The 14,237-nt window shown below is 46.4% G+C and overlaps 1 protein-coding gene across 2 annotated transcripts in view; it reads left to right on the forward strand.

Annotated features, from left to right (window-relative positions):
• The first annotated feature begins 1,221 nt into the window (after nucleotides 1–1,221).
• LOC118317107 (plexin-A1-like) overlaps nucleotides 1,222–14,237 on the forward strand; it is a 238,660-nt gene continuing 225,644 nt past the window's right edge. For both annotated transcript variants that reach the window (XM_035645565.2, XM_035645566.2), the window contains exon 1: nucleotides 1,222–1,459. The gene's annotated coding sequence lies outside the window, so the exon portion shown is untranslated. The remainder of the gene's footprint in view (nucleotides 1,460–14,237) is intronic.

Raw genomic sequence — 14,237 nt, forward strand, 5'->3', positions numbered from 1 at the left:
CAGAGCTTCAGGCCGTAGGGTTTAGTAAACTCACCAAATAAAACTCAGGGTGGAATTTTTTCACAGTTTGTGGACCGACAGGCTCCACAGATACACACATGTATGTGCACAAACACTGAAAAAGGGATTTCTGCATAATATGTCACCTTTAACTTTGTTTTAACCAATACTATACCAGACATATTTAACAATTCAAAGTGTATCATAAGTTAAAACATAAGTTGTTCTATTAATCTTGTAAAGAGCTGTTTGTTGATTTCCGTTGAGTTTTTATCATGGAAGTGAATTTACACATGATTGTGATCTTTTAATATGAACAATTTAAATAACAATCTGGCTTTATCAGATTTAAATGTGGTTTCATAGGGGGCAGGCTTCTTTATGTTGTGAATAACTGCTGCTCTAAGTGCAATTTTTGGTTTATCTTTTTATCAACCTATCATTCCTCCACAATGGAGATTATGATTTCATGAGCTGCAGTGTTTTGAAGACTGCTGGGTTTAAACTGGCCGGCTGGAGATCATAGCAGAGTTTTGGAAAATCTGCACTAATTTAGCCCCGGTGGCTGGTGGTCGTTGGTGAAGTGTAACAAATGGTCAACGCGCGCACGCACACACACACACACACACACACACACACACACACACACACACACACACACACACACACACACACACATACTGGTTTTCATGTGGGATGGGGACCAACTTTTCACTTGTGGGGACCACCCTCACACATACACACACACACACACACACATACTGGTTTTCATGTGGGATGGGGACCAACTTTTCACTTGTGGGGACCACCCTCACACATACACACACACACACACACACACACACACACACCTCTGTCACTCTGCTTGATGTCAAGTGCCACCAATCAAGCTGGATGGGAGCAGTCTTTTATCAAGAGCGTGTCAAAGAATCTGATTCTGGTAAAATAACTTCATTATGTCATTTGTAAGTGTCTCAACCAGACGTTAAGACACAAGGTACCACAGCCTGTGCCGAGTCCAATGCTGCCACCTATGCGCGTCATGGAGCGGTGCGTCTGGCGAAACCACTGTAACGCAGCCAGGGGGCGCACTCCTGTCGCTAACCTCTCTCTCTCTCTCTCTCTCCCCCCCCTTCTCCCCACCTCTCTCTCTCTCTCCCTCTCTCTCTCTCTCCCCCCTTCTCCCCACCTCTCTCTCTCTCCCTCTCTCTCTCTCTCTCCCTCTCTCTACCAGGGGATGCCGGAGTCTAACCGCAGCTCCGCTCTCATTCACGCTGAGCGCTGCTCTCCTGTGCGCACGGAGCTGCAGAGCTGAGCTTTGGAACCGGTGCTGCTGCTGCTGCTGCTGCTGCTGCTGCTGCTGCCTGACAAGCACGCGGGGAATGGACATGTCTTCATCCGCAACTCTCCCATCCTACTAACATGCCAAACAGGACGAGCGCCAAGCACGGATCGATCAGTAAGTACAGTCCAAACTTTTTGGGGTCGTCCATCATTTCTCTACCCGTCTTGGAGACCCCCCCCCCCCCCCCCCTCCCTTGCATCCGAAATGTTGGTGACATCCTTCTCCGACCCCTTCCTCTTTTCCCCTCCTTGTCCTCCTCCATACCTTCCGCCGATGTCTCTCTCCTGTCGTCGCGCCTCACAGGACACACACACACACGCACACGCACACACACACACACACGGACCAATCTGTGCAGCGGGGTACAACAGCTTTTCGTGTTGTGTCACACATTTGCGCCCCGAAACATCGCACGGCTTGTGTTGCACACTGGCGGAGCAGCGACCAGACGCACGCCGAGGGTGAGGACGGAATATCTCCGAAGTGACTGAACGTTGCCCATCCTGTTTTTGTTTTTTTGGGGGGGGGGGTTATGGTGGAATTAGTCAAGTTGTGCCAAGGGTGAGGGACTGTTTGACTTCACTGGCGAGGGACTGCGGATTTGGGATGCGATGTGGCTGTTGGTGTGAGCTCCGCGGGGTGCGAGCGTATTGGTCCCGCATGCCCGAGCTCTGAGGTTTACGCGTCAGATCAAAGGAGTACCATAGGAATGTTGTGTCAATGTTCTAGAGATGCCCCGAGACTTCCCCGTATCTCATGAAGCCCCCGCGCGCATAAATATGAGCATTTCTGCTGGAGTTTAGCATTGGAAGCAGTTGTGGTTTGTCGTGACGACTCCGTGCCGAATGAGCGACTGCAACTGCGCACAGTCAACTTGGAAACGCACTTTGCGTCCATTGCGCGCGTGAACGTGCGCGTATGAGCGAGGGCGTGCGAGAGCTCCTCTGCAGTGAGACCACACTGTGTGTCAGTGTGTGTGTGTGTGTGTATATGTGTGTGTACAAGTCTGTACGTGTGTGTTTGTCCCCTTACCCACCCACTTCTAGACACACACACACACACACACACACACTTTTATAGCATCATCATTTTGGGGTCGCTCTGACAGTTTTGTGTCACCTTATGAATTTTTGACTTGAAATGCGTAGGTGAGACAGACGGGCTGATTTTGAGAGACTACAGGCGCCAAGCCACCGCTTTGGCTGCCAAGCACAGAGAAGAAATCTCTGTAGGTTTGTGTGCGTGTGTGTGTGTGTGTGTGTGTGTGTGTGAGAGAGAGAGAGAGAGAGGGAGAGGGGAAAGAGTCTTCTCTGAACCATCTCATCCCATTTTCTCTTCCCTCTTATCTCACTTGGGGGTGAACTTGTGAGGGTCTGTGTGTGTGTGTGTGTGTGTGTGTGATGAGAGAGATGATGTGGTAGCTCTGGATGAGATGCAAAGAGATGTATGGGGAAGAAAGACTTTCTTCTCCCCTCTCCCTTCAGAGCGCATGTGCGTGTCATGATGTTCCTCCTGTGCTGGGACGTGTTGATAAGACATCACCTCCACTTTGTGGCCGAGGCGTGACATCCAAAGTGACTGCATTCATGGTTATAGTGACACGACGGCTGTGGAACTTATTTACTCCCTGTTAGACCTGCAGAGACGCAGTGTTTTCCGAGGTTTTTGTCCCCGAAATGATCCAGAATCCGACGACAGCGGCGCTTGCGTGCGCCTTGAGCTGCCTGTAACCTAATTACCTAGTTTATTCTTGGAGTCTTTTATTATTAATTTGTTCTTAGAGGAGATCATCCTTTCTCTCCGCTCTCTATGTATCCACCTTTCTATGTATTACAGACATTCTGTGTGTGTGTGTGCTGTAACCGAGGACTGAGGATGACACCTCCCCATTGATACTGATGTTCAGTCACACGTTTAAAGCAATTTCTTGCTTTATTTTTTTTTTTAAACCTGCAAAAGTGTGACTGGTTTTATTTGGGAAGAGGCTGCTGCTGTGTTTATGACTCTCAGTATTCATAATTGATGTGGTATCATGCAGTGACAGAAGGTATAGGCTACACCAGGCAGTGATTATCTGGCATTAACCTGTTATAAAACCGTAATATTCCAAAGTTTTGCTGTCATTATTGAACACGTAGTGTCGCTGCAAGATTAACCGTTGAACCAGACACTTTGGTCACTTCAATCAGTGCTCATGGATGAAGCTTCGCTTACCAAGTCTGTTCCTCATGGAGCTTCCTTTTATGAGCCACATTATCAGCGAGAGTGGACTCAGCAGGCGCACCACCTTGCCCAGCGAGAAACCATTGTGTTTGAGCGAGAGCACCAACCGCCTCAGGGAGTGTGTGTGTGTGTGTGTGTGTGTGTGTGTGTGTGTATCAAAATATGTTTTGCACATTACAGTAAAACGTAGCGTCTAAAGCAAACTAAAATGAATAAGAAATAAAAACAAAACATATTGTTACAAGTGTATGGTTGTTGTTTTTTTTTAACAAAAGGTAAAATTAAATCATACAAACTGTTTAAATTTACACAATGTATCTGACAAAGACGCACATTTTCACAGCAAACTCGTTTGCCAAACCCATTCCATTGTGTGTGTGTGTGTGTGTGTGTGTGTGTGTGTGTGTGTGTGTGTGTGTGTGTGTGTGTGTGTGAGGTCAGGGAGATGGTGCTGCTGGAGCCGTGTCTGTGCTCTCAGCCCCTTAGTGGCTCAGACCCCAGCTGAGATGAGAGCACCAGACGATCGACGATGTCCCCCCCCCCGCGCTCCCCGTCTGCGGCAAGCAGCTACATACCTCACATCCATTTAATAAATAATTCCAGGGAGGAGAGGTGGAAACGAAAATGACAATAAAGCCGATCGGTCAAGCTGTTTTTAACCGTTTCAGTTTGGGAAAGGGTTCAGCCTCGGGTTTTTTTATTCAACGTGCCTTCACAATCTACATTTAAGCGGTGCATGGGCAGCCCCGGTGGAAGCCAAAGCACCGACCCTGGAGTGTCAGATCCACGCTCCCTGCTGGTGAGCTGCAGACGACTGGACTACCAAGTGAGATGATCATAACATGGCACAGTACCAGTTTGAATCCCACATACTGTACAGCATAAGTTGTGGCATGTAGATAAAATGTTTGAGTGATGGACGTTTTCAAATGTGACAGATGTGGTACGATAACACAGAGTTGGACGTATCGATACAAATTTTGCACTAGGCTACATACTTCTAATCAAACCTGAGGTGTTTGCTCGTCCTGTCTCTGTCAAAAGATCTGTTTCAAATGATGGCCTCATGTTTATGAGGTAAGCAACAGTCAAAAAAAACAAAGGATAATTAAAGTCAATGTATGTCCAGGGAGATTGGAGATGGGACAGGATTCCCCTGGAGTCCAGACAGTTGTGATGCCAGTGTGTGGAAAACCTCTAAGCTCAGGATCATGGTCCTGGTGGGATCATTTATATCATATGAAGATATATTGTCTTGTCTTGTTGTGTTGACTTCAATATATGAGTAACGGCGACGCCATAGGAGACGAACCAATTAGTCTCGTTTCTCCTCTTCCTTTTCTGATCAGCCAGCGACAAAGTGTTTACGGCGAATTCGGTTCGAACAAAACAGACAGAGAAAGGGAGGACGGGATCAAAACAAAGTGAGCGAGAGAGAGGTGATGGAGCTTTTAAGTTCCCTGCATCTTTTTTTGATGCAGCCTCCTCCGTAAAAGGCCGTGCACATCAAACGGGGCCGTCAGATTGAAATGGTTTCTGTTGTAGGGCGGAAGAGACGATCGGATGCTGCACGGACGTGACGGGTAGCGTGCGAGACGGACGCTTGCTTCCAAAGTTCAAAACGGGACTTGCAAGAAGCTTAATTGTCGTTAGCAACCGCGCTCGGGACTTTCAAGAGACGAGCGGCGTGTGGGTAGATGGGGCGGTGGGGGTTATTTCTCATCCTGGCGTGAGCACGGATAATTCTGCCATTGTTTTGTCAGCAATTAAAAGAATTTCAGCAGCCCGTTTTCTTCTGCTGCTGCAGACCATGCAGCCTGTGTTTGTCGTCCCAAATGGCCAATTTCTGCCTTTATGTACTGCATTGTCTGAAGAGTTGAGGCAGCAGTAATCAGTGCGCGCGTGTGTGTGTGTGTGTGTGTGTGTGTGTGTGTGTGTTTGTGCATGCACGACCCGTATCTCAATGTGTAACTGAACCACATCACTGAGCTTGTATGCGTTTCCTGCTCCCATGCAACATTTGTCCAATCAGCACATCTCCATATTTCACATGCACACACTCACTCGGACATCCTCCCTTTACCCTCCCTCGCTCCTTGTGTATATAAGTGTGCTGTGCCAAGGTCAAAGTTAAAGTTATTTCATTCTTGTTTTCCTCCGTATATGACTTCCAGATGCAGATCTGTCTTCTGTTATCTGTACTCCTGCTTAGACTTTCCCCATGCAGGCCCGCGATGAGGTGTGGGAGGGAAACGCTGAGGAGGAAAGGGGGAAGGTGGACGCAGGGCAGGATGGGGCAGCACTTCAAGACTGTGTATCCTGGGCATCATATATCTTGTGTACGTAATTTGAAGAACAATGCCAGTCTGCATGTTCTTTTAAACCATCAAATGGGGGAAATTTGTGGTCTATAACACAAGCGAAACCCTCTTAATACTATGTGTTGGAATGGCTTTTGAAAGGTCTTTTCCCGTCTTGTTCCCAAGGAATTCTCCCCCAGGGAAGCCCCTGTGAAGCTCTTTTGCAGCGAAATGTCCTACGCTTAAGGTACACGCCTTCGCAGCCGCAGAGAGAGGAAACCCTTTAACTGCTCGAAAGGTAATACTCGGGGTTCACGTATCACGATGTCGTAAAAACAGTGCACTGCGGGCTAATCTTCTAACAACCCCGAGATGAGGTCTGGTGGTTTCCACCAAATGACACAGACACGGAGGCCAAAGATACAGCGTCCACTGTTCATGACGCAGTTTGAATTTCACCCTTTAAGATCTGTCACTTCCTGTGACCATGGCCGACTACGGAGCAGATCAGTAGAATCAGGATAGTGTTGAGTTTTCCTCCAAAAAAAAAGGGATTCTACTTGACACCCGTGGAAGAGAGGGTAAAAGAATGTGAGATTTTGGAGCACCACCGTGGGGATGAGGTGGAATAGCTGGTGTCTGTGAGAGCGAGAGGACGGCTGACAGTGGTGGTGTACTGTACAGTATGCACTGCTGTCTGGGCTCACCGGAGGAGGGCGGGGGGGGAAGTGAGCAGATGAAAGGGTCCAAAGAAATTGGAATGTTTTCTGGGTGAGGAGGTCAAACGGGAAGGTAGCGGCAGCTGTTGCGTTTCTCTCCAACTTTCGGGCATTTGTAAGCAAACAATTGCAAAACGGCAAAAATTTAAAAACCCATGAAGCGAGTTTCTTCGGCAAAGATCAGTTTATCGGGGAAATAACCACAAGACAATAAAGAACCTTTCACAAACCATCCAGAGATGTGTTTCTGTTCCTTCGGCATCCACTAATGTCAGCCATTCGTCATGCTGTCCGAAGATGAACAAATGCATTTGATAATATTTCAACACACTAATAATCATATCTAACAAATACTAGAAATTCTTTAAGTCCAAGGTAGTGGCGTGTTTATTCTGACCTCTGCTGAGATGGATATAAGAAAATGAAGAAAAATAACCAGGAGAAGAAAGCAAGGGAGCATCAAGAGAGCCAAGTCGGGGAGGAAACGACTGAGGCGAGGTTTAGAAAGAAAAAAGGGAGAGAAATAAAAGAGGAAGAAAAGGGAGCCGGGAGCAGCGAGGCAAAGAGAGAGTGATGGTATTCCTGACAGTGTGACTCAGATGAGAGGACTCAGAGAAAGACAAGGGGATGGATAGAAGCGGAGGCAGCGGATTGAGGTTGTGCACTTCAAAATTCTGGTCTTTTCTGGAAGTGATTAAGAATTCAAAGAAGTGAGGAGAGACAGGGGAATTGGATAGAAAGAGGTGATGGAGAGATAAAGAAAGAGTGTCACGGGTGACTCACTGGATGAAACAAGCTTTTCCTGTCTTTGCCCATTGACTACGAGTCGCCTTAGACCGTGCACTCCATAATTGATGTCAGTCTGCAGATCACTATCTCTAAGATTTTCCCCATTGCCTCTCTGTTTTCCACCAGAGCACTGTCGGCTCAGACATTACTGACATTGCTGAGTATACAGGACATAATGACGTGCATCAGACCCTACCTCCAACAACTTGAAGTGTTTCTGTAAAAAACTCTAAAGTTATTCCTTTAGCCAGCTCATGTGGGACAACATGAGTTCCATGAGTGTGGAAGACATCCGGTGATCATGTTTAGTGTCTAGGCTCTGACTCTATCATCCTCAGTGATGGAGCAACCAAGTTCAGCGTGGCAGGAAGTCAGGAGTGTCCCCAATGATTAGCGCGAGTCTCCCTGACAACAACAGAAATTAAGCATTAATTTTTGCTCTGATCCTCTGTAGCAGAATATAACCAGGGCCTGTTTCTGTTGTTTATGTTCAAAGAAACTGTTTCTGGCAATAAAGTACAATAAATGTAATGCAACTTCATATTCATTACATTGCTTAGCTTTGGTTTCTCCTGCTGTGAAACCTTAAACAACCCGGAGTTCAGTTGTCGCTGGTTTCCACTGTGGGCCCACACAGAGCTCACCAGGAGAGCAGTTGCTAATCATATCCCTCAATTAAAAAGAAAAAAACATTGAGGATACTGGAGCACAAAAAAACCCAAAACAAAAAGCAGCATATGTATGATTATGGTTTCATCACGCTGCCAACAGAAACAAATTTGCCATCTGGGGAAAACACAAGGTAAACCGACGTCGCCGATCGATCTTGTGATTCAAACATTTGTGAGAGGGATCTTGACGGGTCCCACTTGGCTCCACTGTGGAGAGACGGCGGTGGACTGACAGCAATGACAGCGCAGAAACGCTGTGTCAGCGAGTACGAGTGACACTCCCCCCAATCATCTTTCACACACACACACACACACACACACACACACACTGAGGGCGCGTCTCATTTCATTGAGTGCTTCGTCGGTCACGAGCCCGCGTGTGTGAGCGACGGGTGGCCACAAGGTTTTTGTCTTGAGAATTAAGACAAGAGAAACGTATGTGGTGCGTCCTGTCCCCCCTCGTGTCTCTTGGCTCTCATCGTGAGAAGTGCACCGTCCGGTTTTGGCGTTTTTTGAACAAGGACGCCCCCGCCAGGTGTTTTTACATCCTTCAGCAGCCAAATAAAATGTTGCCATCTGATCACGGCTGTGGCTCAGGTGATAGAGAGGTTCGCCCGCTAGCTAGAAGGTCGGTGGGTCGAGTCCAGTCTCTTTTGGCAAGACACTGAACCCCGAGTTGGCCCAGAGGCCGTGTGCGTATGGTGTGTGATAGAGAAAGCGCCGCGTGTAGAGGTGCTGCGAATGCATTTGTGACTTGTAGTGTAAAGCTCTTCAAGTGATCCATGAGCCTAGAAAAGTGCGTCCATATACCATCACTTTTGATCATTGTATCAATTTTGTACCTAACTGTACCTAACAGCACCGTCAATGTCTCAACACTGCGAACCGTGCTGTTGGTCTGACCTCTCATGTGGACGTTCATTTCGCTCCGAATTGTTGAGCAAACCGCCGCAGCTCTCGCTTCGCCGTGACAGATGAACTCCTTGCTCGAGTTGAGAAGCGAACGCTCTCCGCTCAGTTTAGGCCTCCCACGGCGCAGCCCCATTCCCGATCCAGCTTTGTTTCCCCTCCTTCCTTCTCTGTCTTTGTATGTGATTCTGCCGGCTTGAAATCCCCCGCGTTCTGTCTGAAAGAAGGGCATACGGCTGATAAGACACAGTAACGGTGTGGTGTTGATAGTGAATGCTTCCACTCCGCCACAACAAAGTAAACCACGCGGTCCAAAACATCCATTTAAGGCACCTCGAGGTTTGCTGTTTGAAAGCGGCACCGCTCAGACTCTCTCCTTGGCAGCGCTGCTGCCTTGATACACGGTGGTGATGCACGGGGAACATTTTGAAGGCAATGCAGAGGGACAATGTTGAGTTTGGCGAAAACAACGGTGACACAACCGGAGGAGAAGCTTTTTTGTCTAGTGAGATGAATTTACTCAATAACCTCGGCCTAATGGGGCTGTCTATTATTTTCTGGTTTTGTGCCCGTGTCTATTCCTCTCTTCTTTGTCCTATCTCCACGGCTTTGGTGTATTGTGTGCTGTTATTTTGTACGTCTCTTTATTCTCCGTCTGCCTCGCTCTCTTATTCTCTCTGGCCTTCATTTAGGGAATTCACAAGGCTTTGAAAGGGAGAGGAAAATATTGTTCCTTTTTTATTCAGATTTAACAGCTAAAACAATATGAAGTTATTGTTATTAAGGTGTTGGTTTTTTTTACCATGTAACAGCAGGTCCTTTTGTCCACTTACTCATCTGTTCAGATCAGAGTCTTCTGTTCAGCTACATTCTATGTAAGTTCACACATTTTGAGGTTTTCTTGGCATCACATCAATCAAACCTATTATTTCCTACAACATGGAAGGCCACACACTGATCATGTCAATTTGCATGCTCAAACCATGTTGTGTAAGGATTATTCAGGATTTTACATTATATTACCGGGGGCTTGTGTCTGTTTTTATAGGTGTTTTTATGGGCGTACGGTTGACTTTTCAGCCACACCGGTGTCGTGTTGGCCTGTCTGTCTGCCAGGTAGCCGCTCTTTTCACTTTGCTCCAGCGTGAAATATCTCAACAGGTTTTTATGAGGATTGTCATGAAATATAATACAGACACTCAGCAGGTCAAAATTGTAATGCTTAGGTTTATGAACTAGAACTAATGACATTCCCATCAGCTTGAATTGTACATTCTGTTTTAGCACAAATTAGCTAGTTGTAGCATATTTAGTTGATAAAGTCAAATAATGAATGTGGTGAACATTCTAACTGCTAAACATCAGCATTTTAGCGTGGCCACTGTGAGCTGCATTTAGCTCAAAGCTTTGCTGTGCATGTGTTCAGCTCACGGGGCCACTAACATGGCTGTTGACTATTAGGAACTTCTCTTCCACTTCCTGCAAGGCACCGTCTAACGTGATGCAACTGTTTCTGCTAAAGTTTCAGACCAGTGCAGATATCATTTCCCCAGCCAGCACCTGAGTAGTTTAAATAGTAAAGGCAAATGCACTCATTTGAGCATTCAGGGTCTTCAAATGAGGCGAGGTCAGGCCCTGATCACAGATTGACCAACAATAACCTGGTCTGAAGTCACCTACTCAGTATTTCACTGTTATTTTCGGTGACGCATTTTAAATTTAGAAGTATGCAAGTTATAGGCGAGTGCACAGCACGCAAATACTCTGCTTGTCACACACAGAGAGTCTGCTCATGTGTGTAAAGTGAAAGCACGAGTCAGTTCTCAAGTGAAGCATTCATTCTTTGTACCAAGGTGAAAGTGCGCCTGGCTTTTCAAGGGAATGGGGGACGACGCTCTGATTGGTTAATTGGATGATTCACCCATGATGAATCAACTTGAGTACAACCTTTTGAACCTAACCTTTTTTTTCAATGTCAAATTATCAAAAGGTGGATTTTGAAACGCAGTCAATTGCTGCACAGATTGTTTAGACAGAGGCCTTAGTCTTTGTAAGTATTGACTTGGACCGTCTTGATCGAGGTATTGTCATGCCCCGAAGATGCTCAGCTGTATCATTCTGCCTTTTACTCTAGATGACTCCCTTTCCTCCATTTGGTCTCTCCATAAGCCTCTTCGGTGCAGTTGCCATGTATGACGGTTTTATTTCTCCCTCCTTTGCTCTTGGTCTGCCTGGTGCTGTTGGTTTTTCAAGATCTCAGCAGACTGACTAGAGGAGACTTTGCTGCAGGCGGCTCCTTCTCCCTAATGAGAGAAATGGAGCCATCATACATACAATTCTTTGCTCTTTGTGTGTGTGTGTTTGTGTGTTTGTGCGTGTGTGTGTTTGTGTGTGTGTGTTTGTAGAAGCGCCTGTGTGTGTGTGAGGGTTTGAGTGCATATGTATGTGGTTTTGTGAAATTGCTTGTGTGAAATATTATGTGTGTGTTTGAGTCAGCATGTTTCTGTGTGTAGCTACGGGGGTTTGTTTTTGAGCATTTGTGTGTGTGTGTGTGTGTGTGTGTGTGTGTTTCGCGTCTTGCCTCTCCACACACCGCTTCAAATTCTTTCCTCTTGTGCAACCGAGGAAACTGAACAGTTTATGGGGCTGTTGAACACAACATTTCATTTTCCCACTGTGTGCTGATGTACTTGACTGGCTTCCCTGTGTACTGGGAATCCAGCTCCATGTTTCTTCTTCTGTCGTGCTGCATTATGAACTGGGTTCATCCATACCTGCTCCACTGCACCACACTGTGTCAGTGTGTGTCAGGTGGCTGTGTAGTTTTTTCTGATGAATTGATCAATCATTTAGTCTTATTCTGAAAGATTGTCGAAAATCAAAAACCCCAGGTAACTCTAATGTTTGATTTATCGACGATCAAAAATCCCGTTCAGTTAGTATGGTGCCATTTAATCCAGGACATTGTGTAATATATATATATATGAAATATTATCCAAAAACAATATTGGATGATCCTCATATTTGAGAAGCTGAAACCATGCAGCTTTTGGAGATTAATTGATGATCAAATTATGACAGTTTGATCATTTACCCTGATTGATTAACTTGACTTTTCAATAAACCAAATATTGTTTCAGCACTGTAATGGACAAATGGGGGTTGACTTTTGGTTGGTTGTCGCAGGAGACTTCTAACACTGTCGTGACATTTCACACAACAAATGAGATTCTGCAGATAAATTGATAAAATAAATAATCATTTGTTACAGCCCCACAATTGTCTGCATTATTTTTATTGTTTGTGTAAATTTAATTGAACACACAACTACAGTCTTCTTTAATTTAATAAAGATGATATAAATCACCTCATTGTCTGTTCAGATGTCATAGCATATGAGAAGGTTATCGCTCGGTATTACTGGACTGTGTTGTACATGATTGAGCTCTTTATGCATGTTATATCTGTGTCCCTGTCACTGTGTCTGATGAGTCTATTCCACAGCTGCTCCGGGGATTAACTCTTCAGGCTGCACACGGAGGAGGAAAAGGCATGAAAGAGTGTGAATTGACCATAAAGCTCTGCCACTCTGAAGGGATTAGAAGGGGTTAAACTGTGGGGTGCGATAAAGTCTGGCATTCTCTCTCTCTGTGTGTGTGTGTGTGTGTGTGTGTGTGTGTGTGTGTGTGTGTGTGTGTGTGTGTGTGTGTGTGTGTGTGTGTGTGCGTGTACGTGTGCGTGTGAGGTAGAGAGATGTACAACAATCATGATCCACACAAACCGTCATGCTTGTAGATGTGTATGTCTGTGCATTTGTGCTTCTGGTTGCATGTGCATGTGTGTGAGTGACCTATAACTACCATGGGGCAACCAGGCAGTTCCAGAGCTGAGCAGTAGGGGATTACTGATGGGTTTTTCCTCGGCATACTGATGCTCAGAACTGGTGAAAAGAATGTTGCATGGAGAGAAATACAGAGTAGACGGAGAGATGAGGAGGGGTGTGTGTTTGTGTGTGGGCTGGTGAAGAAGTGAAGAATTGCTGCTTGTGTTGCTGTTTGAGAGTGACTTAGTGGCCGTTGGGGTTGTAACACAGTGCAGGAATACAGTGCAAAGCCTCAGTTCATCATCAGAACTCGACGTGTTAGTGTTGTGTCAGTGGAGCTAACATGAGAGAGAGAAAAAAAGATACAACAAACTCCCTCTTATCATGAATTAAAAGGCTTGGATCTGGGCTTCCTAGTGTTGGGACAGCTGCCTCACCTCTGCTTGTACCGACTGGGACACAGCGATTGTTGTTCCAGAGTTGTTTTCATACAACTTTTTATAAGTTGCCTTTTTAAACATAAATATACTATTGTCAGTTTAACACTGATAACCTGTTACTATAAACAGAGTCCGTCAGCTTCTGTGTCATGCAGTCGGGGCTGACGCTTCCACGTGGCCTATAGGTCTGAAACTCTGCTTCCCTCCAACGCTTAAAGGCTTTAAGTTGACTATACGGAGGTATTTCAATGCTGCAGCCAGAAGGCAGAGGTCACGTTAAGTGTGCGGAATACACTCTTGAGTTCCGTAGCCACCACTGCAGCATTAACTACCCCTTTGTCTTCGAATTCGAAGCTACTACCAAAGGCAGAACATTTACAACGTGTTGCAGCTCAAGCTCACATCTCTCCTGATGGTTTCAGGCACACAAGCTTGTGCCTTTCCCCGCACTGCCTTCCTCAACCACCATTGTTTTACCAATATATACTACTACGTGCAGTACCCGTCCCCCCAACTTTTGGCGGCCCCCCGTTCGAGCTCTGGAAGCGATTAGCGTGCCAGACAGAACAATCAGATAAGGCTGCTGCTGCTGCAGCGGCTGCAGAGGGTTCACGGGCAGGGGTGACAGGTCGCATTCCTTCCTCTCTGATTAGATCCACTCTTCACACTGTTGCACTGTAAACTGTCGCAGCTGTGCGAGTGCACATGCGCCCGAACCAAAGCCTCGGCGTGTCACATTTGAATAAATGCTCCAATCAGATTCGGGTGAGTGGGGGGTGATGTCATCGCGAGTCACCCGCGGTCTCATGCACCGCGCACGCTGCCGTAGTCATTCAGCGGGAGACGGAGACACAGCCGCAGAAAAAGTGAAATGAAGGATTTTGCCCGTGGAAAGGAAGGGGACCCTCCAGAACGTGTCACCCTTGCTTGGTCCTCAGACAGATGAGGACGCAGACAGAAGGGGCCTTCATTACAAACCGGATCTGGTTGAATCAGTGATGTCACCCTCACAAATCGA

This window comes from Scophthalmus maximus, chromosome 3 (assembly GCF_022379125.1).
Source record: "Scophthalmus maximus strain ysfricsl-2021 chromosome 3, ASM2237912v1, whole genome shotgun sequence".
Lineage (NCBI taxonomy): Eukaryota > Metazoa > Chordata > Actinopteri > Pleuronectiformes > Scophthalmidae > Scophthalmus > Scophthalmus maximus.